This window comes from Monopterus albus, unplaced genomic scaffold (assembly GCF_001952655.1).
Source record: "Monopterus albus unplaced genomic scaffold, M_albus_1.0 scaffold48.1, whole genome shotgun sequence".
Taxonomy (NCBI): domain Eukaryota; kingdom Metazoa; phylum Chordata; class Actinopteri; order Synbranchiformes; family Synbranchidae; genus Monopterus; species Monopterus albus.
This window is the reverse complement of record NW_018127928.1, coordinates 1,664,183-1,675,212: the sequence shown is the minus strand read 5'-3', so window position 1 is coordinate 1,675,212 and position 11,030 is coordinate 1,664,183. Positions and strand designations below refer to the sequence as shown.

General features: G+C 41.5%; 1 long non-coding RNA gene across 2 annotated transcripts in view; it reads right to left on the bottom strand.

Moving 5' to 3' along the window:
• The window catches only part of LOC109960487 (uncharacterized), a 12,089-nt gene extending 1,311 nt beyond the window's left edge, over positions 1–10,778 (bottom strand). The window contains exons 1-3 of one of the 2 annotated variants that reach the window (XR_002275014.1): positions 10,568–10,778; positions 6,590–6,667; positions 5,374–5,592 (exon numbers count right to left, since the gene is read on the bottom strand). This is a non-coding gene — a long non-coding RNA (uncharacterized LOC109960487). The other variant, XR_002275013.1, reaches the window with a different exon arrangement.
• Positions 10,779–11,030: the final 252 nt, after the last annotated feature.

Genomic DNA, 11,030 nt, shown 5'->3' with positions numbered 1-11,030 from the left:
ATGATTTCTAATGCTGCTAAACATTACGGTGCCATGAAAGACCTGCTTTTCACTGGGGATGCAGCTGAAAATCTCCCATCGCATGTTCTTTTTGTTGATTTTTGTGAGACAACAACACAGCAATGCTTATCTCCATTACAGACCGGCACCACAGGGAGCTTTCCCAAAGCCTTTCACCCAGTGCCTTATTAGCAGCTATTCCCTTCTGTCTCCCTCATCCTCCAAGTGGAAGCAGATAGAGGAAAAGAGAGAGCATTATCCCATTCCGATTCACCACAAAACCTTCACTATGTCTATTCACGCACCACTGGGCCTGGATGGCCCCACTTCCCTCTTTACTCTCCTTTCTTTCACTCAAAGATTGGGGAAGAAAAAAACATTTACAGTTATTTTTAAGACCATACAAAGGGATGGCTGTTAGTTTCAGAGCCTGTAAGAAGATGAGGTTCTTTTGTGATGATGAAGCTCTTGTTTGTATTGTGTAAAACAAAAAAGGGACAATGCTGTCAACACTGATGGCTTCATATTAGTGTCTGACTGATATATTGCTGATGCAAGCACAAAGGTTAAGTTTACTGCTACAGTTTAAGCAATGAACAGTGAAGTCTACAAAGGGAAGACCATGCGTTTCTTATTTAAGGGGGAAACATGGCAATTCCTATGCGAGAAAGTTCCCTCTTCAATATATTTCCTCCTCCTCTTTCTGCTACATCATGTCTCCCAAACTTGTGTGTGTGTGTGTGTGTGTGTGTGTGTGTGTGTGCAACTCATACTCTTGTTTGCAGAAATGGTGATAAGGATCTGCTTTTTTCTCTTTTTAGGTTCCTCCCAAGAAGTACCCATGCCTGCAGCCCTCAGCTGGCCCCCCTGTTTGTTTAGCGTGTGTTTATTTGTCTCTCTGTAGTCCTGGGATTAATTATCATAACCATATGCCTGGCTAATACATCTCTCTCCAAGCCAGTAATGTGGCAGCCTGCTACTTCTCCATTTTAATTACAGCTAATATCGTTAGCCTGATTTTGTTTTGCAGTTTCCTGCCTTATTTCCAAATTCATAATTCAAAATGTCATCAGAAGATATGGGGCTGAAATAATTAACTCCTAAAAAGTAACTTGCGCAACATTGTGGCAGTCTAGCTCACAAGGAAATGCGTTCACACTTTTGATACTGGAACAGCATAAATTCGAAGAACCTTACTCTAACATTTGACAAAACACCTCAATCCTGATACCTCTATGACATGATATTTTATTTAACTTTCTTGACACCCAAATGAGTTATTTATCATCTTTCACACTAGAGTAAAACATACAGGTGTGAATATGTTGATTATGTGCACAAGATTTGAAAAGCACGCTGAGTTGCAGGGCCGTCTGCAGTGAAGGTGAGGCTCGGGGAAGTGATGCTAATGTATCTGAGATACATATTTTACCAGCTTGGCTCAGGGCCAGACAAGTTTGTCTGAATGTGGTGAAGGGGGGAGCGGGAGGAGGGATAATGATTGCCGAGTCAATCAGTGCAACCCGAGATGGTGTTAGGTCAAAGTCACGGCATGGGGGCAACATGAAGGGAGAGCTGTGATACTGCTCAGGCTTGGCTCAGTCTTTCACACTGATGTAATGACATAACGCTATTAGGTGTTGCATTGCTTGTGATGACACCTAACAAACAGGCTCAGTATCACAGTGAACTTTACATCACTGGGATGATTCCACTGAGCAGCAGCGCCCAAATTGACAACAGTAACCATGCAGGGCTTTGCTGTGGCCTGGTTCTGCTGCATGGTGTTTACAGTAGGATTAAGCATTCTGCTCTGTTTCCCAGGTAATGACATGCTCACTCCCTTGATTTTTACCAGGCCTGTATTTCAATAAGAAATCATCCATTATTTAGCTTCCAACCTCTCTGCCCTCGCCCAACACACACACACACTTCCTCCACACCAGCCTCCCTTTGGATTAGGGCACCCCACTGATTCTCACTTCAAGGACAAACGTAACGGAGAGGAGAGGAGTCGACCCAGTCACCAGACAAGCTCTCAGAAGCGAGGCAGGGGAGAGAGAAATAAGGAGACAGAGAGAGGGGAAGACCATACATGCACGAGCACACACACAGAAAGCTCTCAGAAGAAATGCAAAAATGTGTGACCCAAATATACATTGCTTTGTACTCTGGTTCAAAGTTTCCTGTCCTCTCTACCAAATACTCAAGGAGAAGGGAAGAAACACAACAATGAATAAATCATATAGCAACTGAAACCTACTGTAGTAGTATTCCTGAAGAGAGAGAGAGAGAGAGAGAAAGATGCAGAGAGAGAGCGAGAGACTAAAAGAGAGTTGAAAGGGAAACGGAAAGAGCAAACACCTCTTTGGTCTTTTGATGGCACTCTCTTATAGAACATGGTATTTCTTGATTCACTCTTAAATCCATCATCAGTCAAGCTAATAATTTGATGCAAGTGCTGCTGTGAAGCAGTAGATCACATACGCCAGACACCATTGCCTGTGAACACTCAAGTAACAGGAGCCAAACAGTTGGAGCCTGTTAACCAACTTCAGACATTGATTTAAGAGCCTTTTTATAATGTCTCAAATTAATGGATTACTTTTGATATTGAAGGGCCTTTGGAGACATATTTGGCTGAAACATTGAACATAAACGCATGCTAAAAGTCAAACTGTGTGAATTCCTCCTTTTTTGTCCAGTATACATATATAATCCTGTTAATACTGACAAAATCCTGGCACAAAAAATATTTGAAAACTGTCCATTGTTACAACAAAACATATGTATATATATATCAACTTTTGGCATTGGGCAATTAGTGCTATTTTGTTTTTGCTGAAAACATGCTAAAGATTAGGTTCATGACAGTAGTGGGAATTACAGGCCACAACACCAAAACAATAAGCTCAGACACTAAAATGTCCAAGGGTTATGGCGAAATGCTGGAATCAGTCCAGTGAACAATCCCAAGGTCAGTGTCTTTACTGGTACAGTAGCTGTGTCCCTATAGTAACAAAAGCCATTAATACAGTAGCTTGTGCATATGTATGCTCTTCTACTGTCTATAAACACACTTTTCCTGTGTGGATTTGCACCTGTCTTGCAATATACACTATTACAATATTAACCAGGTGTGGTAGCACCTGATCCTCCCTCTCTGCATGACATACATTGGATCGTGCATGAATGGCTCTGAAGCACAGGCAGACCCGCCGGAGAAGGCATCAGAGGCTCTAGAAGACTCCATCTCAAACACCAAGCAACAGCTCCAAATGAAGGCTATCATCAGGCTGCCACACAAAAAGCCATTGCTATGTCTATCACATGAGAAAGCTGCTAATGATGATGTTTTTCTTCAAATGCACAAACATGAAGTCCAGCGAGATTTTTCTGTGTGTCTGCATGTGTGCGTGACAGAAATGTCTTTTTGCATTACACTTTTGTGGCGGGAAGATGTAATAATTTCCCTTGAAAACTTGGGCTAGACACACGCTTCCTAATGATGGAATCTTTTGATGTTTAAATTAGGATATCACAAGCAAAGAGTTATCCTCCCAGGGCTACACCTTCTTATGACAAGATTAGCAGCAAAGCAAAGCCATTACTGTGGTTTATTTCTGCCCTAGCCAAGTCCCAGACACAGGCACAGAAGTACAGTAGGCAACCATCCAGACAGAGAGACAGATGCTAGAGAAGGGGGGAGGGGGGGAGGAGGTATAGTCAAAAAAGTGATACAAGAAAAAAGAGAAAAAGTGATACAAGAAATACCATGACAGAGGGAAAAGAGCTAATGGGGTACCTGCTCTTTATAGAGCCCATCCTAACCACTTATTTATAGATCTGTGAACCACATATAAACTGCCATGTGATATTTCAGTCAGCCTGTCACAATGCCAACCATGTCAGCTTTTACATACAGTATTTTGCTGTCTCTACTGTCAGCACATTTTACAGTAATAAGAATTAATAATTGTAATTCTGACAAGCACTGAGATGTACCATAGTAACATTTACTGACTTGGCTGGCTGTACCACAAGAGCCCAGATATCTTGTAAGTTCACAGGGCATGATATAAAGCTAAAATTGACGGACAATGATCAATTTTATATAAAAACCACACGTGAAGGGTTTGGAGCATAAGTGGTTCACATTATATTTAATCCAACTGCTGGACTTTGATAACTGCGCCTACCTGGATATACAGCATTATAACGTGGTTACCCATCATACTGACAATAACTCCTCCCACAGAAAGCCAAATGTTGAGATCCACCATAAAAGAGTACCTGTTGTTATCTTTGTGTGCTCTAAACAACAACTTTGGCTGGAAACTAGCACAGTGTAACTGGCAGCTACGGATATCCAGTGGCCCAAAAAGAACATTTGGTTTTTAACTGTAGATTACACGTATGCTAAAAAAAGGCGACAAAATAATAGTCATGACTTTTCTTACAGTGCTGATACCCGATGAGGCAAAAGTCCCTGTTAATTATTGCTGGCTAGCACTCTAAGCTAGATTCTAACTGACCTCTGAGTAGATCAAACTGGCTCATTGGAAAAGCCTTATAAACCTATTCAGGTCGAATGACTTTTAATCATCCACAACAGCATGGCACAGCTGGTCTGTACTTGCTCATCCATCTGGATTATGGTTGAAAAAGCACCAACCTATCAGCCAAATCTGGACCTTCACCCAAATTATTTGGCTTCTTGATAATACATCGTTGTCTTGCAAAAGATGGACATCGTGTAACAATGTAAAATCTATTTAAAAGATTATGGAGCTCTTACTGTGGACATTTCATGTTGCTGAAATGACATTTAATGGACTGATCAGATAATAAATTAAAAGCAAAGCTACTCCAGACAAAACCCAAAAAGACTTGAAACATTTGCACCGCAAAGACATCGAGAGCTGGTGCAGTACTTGAAAATGAGAATTAGAAAAACTATTTATTTGAAAGAGGTAGTCTAGTTAACTAGCAGTGCACTAGTAGTCCCATAGCATAGCTCAAACTTCAGATTCACTCGATCATGCACCTCCCACAATGCAGGTAAACAATATCTAGCAATATATTTAGACACCTTTCTCATAGTCTATAAGTGCAGCTCATGCAGTGTACTAATAGTTACAGTATATTTAAGAAGTAATGTGATCTGTAGCCTCATCAGAATAAACAAGGATGTGGACCTACTATAGAGTAATGATGTCCACCACAGCTGATTAACTACTGGCCACTTATCTTAAACAACAGTCAATAATTTCACAGCAACAATGCCAGTCTAGAACTGCTGTCACACGTACACAGACACACATCAAGGTTAGTGTTCTCTGAAATTTTATCACGCTGAACACAGAACATTACCTTGGCTTTCATGGCAGAGTGGCTGCCTGGTACAGCAGGTAAAGCACTGAGAGCTCTCCACCACTCCACTCCTTTCTCTCTCCTAGCTTGCCATGGTTGGGGAAGTGAGCTCAGGCAGCCGTTAGGGCAATAAAGAGGGGCCTGGCAATGGCGGGTCCCCTCTGAGGCCCTTTTCATGCTCTCAGGTTGAGTCACAAGAGCCCACTTCATTGCCGTTATCTAGGGATGGGAAATACATAGCTTCTCTTTAAAACTGTGACCCGGCCTTTTAGTCCGGTGCGCAGGGGGCTGATTATCCTCACTCGTCCTTGTGAAAAAGTTATATGAACACACACACACACATATACACACACAGGAATGCTCTCATTCACATAGTGATATAAACACATTAGAGAATGACAGTGGCACACATACATATAGTAGGTACAACTGCCAAGTGGCTCACATTTGCAGAGGCTAAAGCCTTGACTCAGACACAGATCTATATTTCAGAGGGAAATACAGTGAGTGTTTAACCTTGGAGTTGAGGTGACTTTGAGTGAGTCACAAAGGTGTGGGAGCTGCTTTTGTAGGTGCCGGTAAGCCCTTTCTGCTATATTTTCTCATGTTCTCGGGTGAGTGAGTGAGCCAGCAAGCCAGTCAGTCAGTCTGTGAGCTGAGAACTAAGGGTTTGCTTTGCTGAGTCTTCTTTTTGAAGATGACCTTGGGCTCAAGGCAAAACATGGCAAATGTTTAACATGCACTCAAGGTTTCATGCTCTGCTGTGTGGTGTGAAGCCCGGGCTCATATCTCTTCTCAGCCAGAGACTACCTGCTGTTAAAGCCAGTCCTCTCAAGGTCTGGTTGTGACAGGTGAAACAGAATTTGAAATTCAAGTGGAGATAAACAAATAAGCGGCTCATCAAAGTGACGTTTCTGTGTTTCCTGGATGCCCCCAGTGAAGTTCACTCATTAGCTCGCCCTGTCCAGTACCATGCTAGATGAAAGATGAAGTCAAGGACTGATAATGAAAGACAATGCAGTTAACAGCAACAAACAGCACACATAAAACCCCACTGGGATCCTGATGCTCTAGCTTCAAATGTAATTTGGTGAGTGAGGTTGAGGGAGACAAGCTGGTCTGGGGGTGGTTGGATCAATTTAGGCGATTTATCCATCTAAAAACGCAACAAATCGAAACTTTGTTGCTAACATAAAGCTTACATATTGTTACTTACCTCAGTGGTTTGTAAGTATATTTCATCATATTTTAGTGAGAAACTTCCTTATTTTCTGATCTGCCAATTTGCTGTTCACTGAAAAAAAAACAACAATTTATTCAATTAGAAGAGCATTTCTGTTTTAAAAGGTAAACTCAGAGCATCACATTGCTAAGTCTGACATGACTCTGTTGGTGTTCTGATGGAATCAGTGTTGTGAAAATGTATATCACATGAGGAATTATACTGTAAGACAAGTGTGTTTACTGAAACTTAATTAGGGGCCAGACTTTGTTATTCATGCGCTGCTATTTGAGACTTAGCCACTGATTGGATACCAGCTTTTATTTGAGAATTTACAGTATATAATGTACTGTATGTTTTGGCAAGGCAAGTTCTGCTGTGCTGAGAAACACTGTAGCTACTTTGTTTACAAGCACATTTAATTCGCCTCCGACAGTGAGCATGCAGGGTGACAGAACAGTACTGAACACAATTCCTTCTGTGTAGAGCAGTGCTCCTGGCTCGCTTCCGCCTCTGTTATTAAGTCCACAGCTATGCCAAGCATTTATACACAATCCTCTGTTGTTTGGGTGTGTGGAGCTAGGTAGCATTAGCATCACCCCGACAGCCGAGCTGAGGATAAAGCGTGTGTTTCAAGTGGAGGAATGCCAGTCAGCCAGAATCCCTTTTTTCCCTGTAGCATCTCCGGCATCTAATCCATGACCACAGACACCCCCCTCATTACCGCCAAATTACATGCAAATTTCCCCAAATAAATGAGTTTTAAGTACTTGACAACCTGTCAGCCTTCGAATATTGAAACGTCCTGACGCCTAGATAAACAATCAACAATAATCACTCTATGCAAATTTGATATTTCCTGCACAATTACGAGAGGAAAAAACACCCACTATAAATAACTGGACACACAAAGGCATCTGGCATTTGTTCAGGTTTTGAACAGATACGGATGCAAATGAAAGATTCTTTGGGATGTAATTGATTCAAATGTCGCTGCGCCTCCTCTGCCTCCTTTTATTGTTCTTTTTTTTCCTGGCACTTGTTTTTTTCTCTCTCTCGCTTTATCTTTCTGCTTTCAATATACACAGATAATGGCTGATGTAAATGAGTGAATGAGAGAAAGGAAAGAGAGAAAGCAGAAAGTATGTGAATCAAGCTTTCATCTACCTCCTTCTTTGTCTTTTCATGTGCATGCTGCTGCTCTAAAGGAGGGATGTGTGCAAAATAACATGTTCTTATGAAGTGGATTGGAGACAACTGAATGCAGACTGGTAAGCGTCAAGCTCTGTCTGTTGCTCGTGAAAGAGATTATTGGGCATCTCAAACCCCCCCCACCTGCTTCTCTCCAACACCCAGAGATTAAGACTGACAAGAACGCATCAAATCATTTAAGGACAACCAGATCTCTGATCTCTCTCTCTCATCTCTCTTGCCTGCTTTTGAAAACACTCCTCTCTTGCTGCCTCTCACCAACTCTCTTCTATTCTCTGTTCTTTATCTTTCTCTGTCACACTCTTCTTCATTTGTCTCTTTTCTGTTCACACTGAGAGGCCTTGGAGGTTTGTCACAAAGGTGTAATGTGTGATCAGCCTGACCCCACTGACCACCAACCTCCAGGATCACGACTTCCATTAGCAGGACCTAACAGCTTCATTCCTGTCTTTGACTCTGGACTATCTGGACTTTAGGTTATGTTTTGCAAATGCAAAATATTCAGTGTCAGATGGAGAAATAGTAGCATTAAAAAAAGGAAAAAAGACATGGCAAAGGATGATTTAAACTGTCATTTTATGTGTACTGCAAGTTCATTTTATTTTATTTGAATGAGTCAGACATTAAATGAAAATCCTTCTTGATAAAAGAATATGCTGGATAATTGTAGTTGTCCAGTTAAAACTATGCATTCTTAAAGTGTTTATGAGTTGAAAACATTTTCCTACTTGATAAGTTAAATAAAGTATTTTATAAACACTGGATTATCAGAAAAAATATATATTATCATAAATCAGAAAAGGGGATTGTTTTCCTTAGTCCACAAAACATTGCAAAAGAATGCAATGAATATGTTGTTTTTACTCCACAACATGGCATGGAGTTAATCAATCTGAATCTCAGTCAGATAGTGATCTGGATAGATAGAATGGAACAATGGAGAGGGAGGCCAGGATTTGAAAACAATGCAGAATAACAATATCTGCATGAATGGCATCGCAGCTATCTAGCAGATACAGTATATTAAGACTGAGTACCAAGTGTACCAAAGTGATCTCATCATGTCTAATCTTTCAAACTAAAACTCCAATCACCATGGCACATGTAACTGCAGCCCTAATTCAAACACTTGTCAAGAGGAAACTTCAGTTATATGACTCTAAAACAGACTGTGAAACTTTAAATTATCTGGTTCCTTTATCCTTAATTTATCAGGTAAGGATTAGGGCTGGAACCTGTTTCTTGGTTACTGGACATGCACATGTGATGTTTACATGGCTGTTTTCTATCATACCTGTTTGTATACTGGGTATCTCCATCCTTCCTAATTTAGCTGTTGTGTTGTGCTTTAAGGCTACCACTGGAGAGGAAGTTGGAGCAACCAGTTTGTTACTGTTAACAACCTTCTCTGCATTGAGCTGCTGAGACATACAAATTCCCCTGCAGAAACTCCTGCGTTACTGAGCAGGTACTGTATCCTTAACTCCGGTGCTTACAGCAGTGCACACCCAGAAAGCCTCTAGTATAATCTGCTTTTTAAATCTGAAATATTTTAGTGTCCAGAAATTATGCCTGGTTTATCTCCCCTGGAGAGATGTAATCAAGTTAATCACAATCAATTAGGCTCCTCACACAAACAGCAACCACTGACATTAAGATGTAATAATGACAAATTGGTTCAGTGGATATAGTCAATAATACACAACTGAATGTACCAAAGAATGGAAACGCATTCATGTGGAAGTTCAGTATACAAGTTAAATGATGTTAACCCATTATCTGGCCACAAAGAGGGGGGGTCAGGCCATGCCGTCATAAATCTTCAGAGCCCCACAATAAGCAACATCCTTTTCCAGACCTAACCTGCCCTTAACACAAAGCATCCCTGAACCTTATCCTCACCCATGCAAACAGCAGATATGTGGCTTGACACACAGCATCTGCATTGTATTTACTCAGGTTAAGCAGTGGTTGGTCTGACTGGCCTGTAATGGGAGGCACCTCTGAGAAAAAGGTCCACTCAGTTGGCCAACCACTAACAACACTGTTCGACCAAGACTGTCTAACAAAATAAGACTTAACAATTCCACTGAGTCTAACTGTATTATCATCAACACCAATACAAGTTCTGTGTGGGTGTAGGAGTGAAGACAAGTCTACAGGGTCATCAGGTGGGCACCCTCTCACTAACTGGTACTTTGTTGAGTTGCACAGAGAAGGCAGTGTGTTCCAGCATCCCAGAACCACCTCGTCTTTGCCTGCACCCACACACCCAACACAACCCTGCATCTAATCAGGCTAAATCAGGCTAACTGTTACCAAAAAGTCACTAGCACTAGCAAACATTTCAACTGCTGTTCTAGCCACCAAACATTTCAAATATCTCACCAGATAACTAGCCAGACTTCTCTTCCCTTTTATACTGCATCACAAACCACCCTGTGTTAGTATTCATTCCAAAAAAACAGTCAAACTTCTACTATGCCCTCATGTTAGCTTGCTCATACTAACACCAGGAAGTAGGCCTCAAGCCTGCTGCATGTACAGTATAAACACTGTTACTAAGCCTATCCTCCTATGCTAGTTTACTTCATCTTAACAGGCATACTCTTCACCTATGTTTCCAGTTATAAATCACTTACCCATGTTTACCCCATTCACACACCTTTCTTCTGCTCCAGAGACACTCACTGGATCTTGCTGCTCTAGCTAAATTCCCAATCACTTGTCTTTGGTTCCACTCTTTTATACCTAACTCACCTAGCAGAGAGACAGTTGACTTGGCTACAAATCCTCTACAACCAAGCTTCATGAGGTGGACTTTAACTTTCCAGCCACGCTTCTCTGCCTCCATGGCTAATGCTGTGCATTTCAGTTTCTTCCTCTCAAGAGCTGTATCTACAGAGAAATCCCAGGGAACTGTAAGCTCAACAAAATACACAGCCTGCTGTGCTTTTGACCACAGTCTGGTCTGATGTTAGTGCTGATCATGTCCTCAGGAACTATGAGCTGGTTCCCTAAATCTACTTTCATTTGCCAGTCTCCCCCTGCCTTTAGCTGGCCTGCATCCTGCCTGTTCTAAATGGCTTGCTTCCTGCCTTTTTCACCCTCACAAACAAACAAAATCCCCTCTTGTTTCTTCTTCTCCTCCACTGAGTTTACCTCTAAGTACCTACTTTCAGCTGTGGTGTTGTGCTTCAAGCCTACCACTGAACAAGAAGTT